General features: G+C 34.3%; 1 non-coding gene across 1 annotated transcript; it reads right to left on the bottom strand.

Moving 5' to 3' along the window:
- Positions 1–4,416: 4,416 nt before the first annotated feature.
- Positions 4,417–4,522, bottom strand: LOC140608485 (U6 spliceosomal RNA). The gene has a single exon (XR_012010509.1). It is a non-coding gene; the product is annotated as a U6 spliceosomal RNA (small nuclear RNA).
- Positions 4,523–4,751: the final 229 nt, after the last annotated feature.

Raw genomic sequence — 4,751 nt, 5'->3', positions numbered from 1 at the left:
TTTATGGAAGAGGATAAACAGATGGCAAATTAGCACAGGAAAAGATGTTATATATCATTAAACATTTGGGAAATAAAAATTAGGACCACAATGAGAGAGAACTATATACCTATCTGTATGGTAAAAAGAAAAAAGAAAATCATGACAACTTTAATTGTTGAGGATGTGGGAAAATTAGATAACTCGTTATCTTGCTCTTGGGTATATAATGTGGAACAATCCTCCCTGAAAATAGTTAGGTAGGCTTTGTTTGTTACACTAAAACATGTACTTACCATCATAGCACAGCAATTGTACTCCTCATTTATCTGAGAGAAATGGGTATGTTCACACAAAATCCTGCTCAGGGGATGCCTGGGTGGCTCAGCGGTTGAGTCTCTGCCTTCAGCTCAGTGCATCATCCCAGAGTCCCAGGATTGAGTCCCCAGTGGGCTATCTGCGGGGAGCCTGCTTCTCCCTCTGCCTATGTCTCTGCCTTCTCTCTGTGTCTCTCATGAATAAATAAATAAATCTTCAAAAAAAAAAAAAAAAACACACACACACAAAAAAAATCCTGCTCAGGAATGTTTATGAGTTTTATAATAACAGCAAAATTTGAAATAATTCAGATATACATGAACAACTGAATGGCTAAATGAACTGATATATCCATAGTGTGGAATTCAATTTAATGATAAAAGGAATAGGCTGTTGATACATGCAACAACCTGGCATAATCTCAGAGGATTATATGTAGTGAAAAAAACCAATCACAAAAACGTTACATATTGTACAACGGCATTCATTCATTCATTCATTCATTCATTTACAATGCTGTTTATATAATGCTTTTGAAATAACAAATTATAGCAATAGAGAACAAGCTAGTAGTTGTCAGTAATGAAGCATGAGAGCATAGGAAGGCAAGTAGATGTGTCCAAAGAGGACAGAATCATTATTGTGATATAGTATCTTGACCATGTCAAAGTCAATACCCTGATTGTGATATTGTGCCAGAGTTTATTAAGATGTCACTATTATGGGAATCTGTATAAAGGGCACATGCTGTCTCTCTGTACTATTTCTTACAACTACCTTACAAGTCTGTTTTTTTTTTTTAATTGCAAGGAATGGATGAAGGAAAGGGGAGAGGGGGCAAAAAATGATTACATGTCTGAAAAACAGTGACCTGGAACATTTGGATTTTAGTATTTTAAAATGTTATAGCATTAATGTTATAGCTCAAATTCTAAATTCATATTAACTCATTAAAATTCAGTATACATATATTACATTTGTGGCACCTTAGGATGTAGACTGGCCACACTTCAAGGGCATAGTAGTCATATGTAGCCAGAAGCTACCGTGTTGGAATGGGTGGAAATAGATGCTTTATGAATATTTATTGGAAAAAAGATATGGAGGATAGGGGAATGAGTGAAAGGAATAGATGAAAGGAACAGAGAAAACATTTGTATAGTGGAGAAATGGTAAAGGTAACAACTTAACACTAGCCATCTGATAATATTAATACAAAATGCATAGCATCCCTGATAAAACAATTAATATTCAAAATATACAAGTAATTCATTCAATTTAATGATAACAAAATTTGATTTAAAATGGGCAGATGAACTGAATAGACATTTTTTAAGAAAAACATCCAAATGGCTAACAGATACATGAAAAAATATTAAACATCGCTACTCATCAGGGAAACGCAAATCAAAACCACAATGAGATATCATCCCATATCATTTGAGATAACTATTATCAAAAAGACCAATGGTCAGTGTTGGCAAGGATGTGGCCAAAAGGAAAGCCTTGAGGATTGTTGATGGAAATGTGAGCTGGTACAGCCACCGTGGAAAATAGTATGGAAGTCCCTCAAAAAAAATTAAAAATAGGACTACCCTATGATCCAACAATTTCAATTCTGAATATAAATCCAAATGAAGTGAAATCAGGATCTTAAAGAGATATCTGCAATCCCATGTTCATTGCACACAATGGCCAAGATAGGGAAACAAACTAAATGTCTATCTATGAATGAATGGACAAAGAAAATGTGGTATATATCTTTTAGCCAGAAGAAGGAAGGAAATCCCGCCATTTGCAACATGATGGATAGACTTTGAGGGCATTATACTAAATTAAATAAGCCAGACAAACACTGTATGACCTCACTTATATGTATAATTTTTTTTAAAAAGCCAAACTCATAGAAACAGAGCGTAGAATCGTGGTTGGCAGGGGATGGAGGGTGAAGGGAATGGGGACTGTTGATTATTGATCAAAAAGTACAATCTTCCAGTTATATGAGAAATAAGTTCTAGGGATCTAAGGTACAGCATGTTGCTTACAATGAACAATACTGCATTATAAACTTGAAAGTTGCTAAAAGAGTAGATCTTAAATGTTCTTATTACAGAAAAGAAATGATCATTGTGACATAATGGAGGTATTAACCAGCGCTATGGTGATTATCATTTCATATTTTATAAGTGTATCAAGTCAACACATCGTATATCTTAAACTCACACAATACTATATGTCAATTATATCTCAGTAAAGCTGGAGGGAAGGAGAAAATGAATGGTTTTCAGGGACACAAGATGTGGGTATTAAGTTGATTGATGATGTGAATTTGAATACTCATTTACATAATAAAGCAAAGAGCAATTCTAATTTGAGAATTAGAGATAATATTTAAAAAGAACCTAGCACAATGTCTACAATACAATGGCCTCTAAGTAACTAGGGATTTTCCTAACTTTGACCAGTAGAGATTCATTCCTACTATATAAGGAAAAATACAAATTGTTCAGAAACACTAATCAAAAATTACATTTTCATATTTTCTGTCACAAATTTAAAAGGACACAATTCTGAAAGTTTCATGCTTGACAAAAAACATTAAATAGAAAAACTACAGGTAGGGTAGCCTGGGTGGCTCCACGGTTTAGTGCCGCCTTCAGCCCAGGGCAGATCCTCGATCCACCTTCCCACACACAACAGGAAAGAAATGTATCTCCAAAGCTTTAGGCAAAACTCAAGGGAGAAGGTTGTTTATCTATAATGTTCAAAATGACCATTTTCATGTGAAGAACACTGAAAGTCATTTTTAGATGTTGAATAATTTTAAAAGCATCATTATCCTTGTGCATTTACTAAATTATCTATGCAACTTTCGTCTTCAAACCATATTTGACCATATCCCATTATGAAATAAAATTGAAAATAAACAAAAATAAAAAATAAAATTGATCACATGGCCCTATAAAATATATTTACTTAAAATTATACATACACATATTTTCATAGATGTATGTATATACTATACATATAGATTACGTGCTATAATGCATATATATAATCATTATAGATTCCACATGTTATAAATCAGCAGATATATAGTAAACAATCTAGATGAACAAATCTGGGTATTGAAGGATATTTCCAATTCCACAATTGTCACTGAACTCAGGTAAGTTAGTTCTTGTTCTCTGTAATAGAAACAAAACAAAACACTTGTATCTTCTTTTTTTTTTTTTAAGATTTTATTTATTTATTCATCAGAAAGAGAGAGAGAGAGAGAGGCAGAGACAAAGGCAGAGGGAGAAACAGGCTCCATGCAGGGAGCCCGACATGGGACTGGATTGCAGGTCTCCAGGATCACACCCTGGGCTGAAGGCGGCGCTAAACAGCTGAGCCACCAGAGCTGCCCTGTATCTTCTGTCTTAAGTAAATTCAGGAACATGGTATTGGTGGAATACTTTTCATTTTAGTTTGTGTTACATTCTTCCCCATTCTGCCTCTTTCTATCTTCATTTTATTACTTTGTTTGTAGGTATGTTATGTTTATTTATACCTGGAGCCACCTTGTGTCAGTCTAGACCTGACACTGTATGTTAGCAGACAATTTTTCCTCTTGCCGTCCCTACCAAGACCTTCCATTTCCCAGTTCCCAAACATGTAATCAGATCCCACTACCCATACTAAGTGTATTTTATTTTACTGTAAGTCTTTATTCAAAACTCAAGAAAACATTTGCCACAAAAAAATTTCCAAAACTTATAGGATAATTTTAAAAAAGTTTTTGATTTTGATTTCAGTATAGTTAACATACAATGTTATATTAGTTTCAGGTGTACAATATAGTGATTCAACAGTTCTGTACACTCCTCAGTGCTCATCAGTTAAGTATCCCCTTTAATCCCTATCAACTGTTTTACCCATCCACCCCCCAACACCACCACCAAACTCCTCTCTGGTAACTATCAGTTTGTTCTCTAGAATTAAAAGTCCGTTTCTTGGTCTTTCTCTCTCTTTCCCCCCACCCTCCTTTGCTGGTTTATTGTGTTTCTTAAATTCCACATGAGTGAAATCATATGGTTTTTGTCCTTCTCTGACTTATTCCACTTAGCATTATACATTAAAGACACAGAACACTTCACAATTTGCATGTCATCCTTGGGCAGGGGCCATGCTATTCTTCTCTTTATCATTCCAATCTTAGTATATGTACTGCTGAAGTGAGCACTGTAATTGTTCTTTAAATAAACAAAAATACATATGTCTTTATTCAAAACATTTTTCACAAAAAATTTCCAAAAATTGTAATATCCTATGAATTCATGTGTGGTCCAAGTAAAGATCAATGAAAGTTCATGTATCCACTTCATGCCTTTATATATCTCGATTCATTCTAATTCTATAAAGCTGTCTTTATGGCTCACCCAACCCATATCTAGAATCACTCATTTTGTGCA

The sequence above is a fragment of the Canis lupus genome, chromosome 17 (genome assembly GCF_048164855.1).
Source record: "Canis lupus baileyi chromosome 17, mCanLup2.hap1, whole genome shotgun sequence".
Taxonomy (NCBI): Eukaryota; Metazoa; Chordata; class Mammalia; order Carnivora; family Canidae; genus Canis; species Canis lupus.
This window is presented reverse-complemented; position numbering and strand designations above follow the sequence as displayed.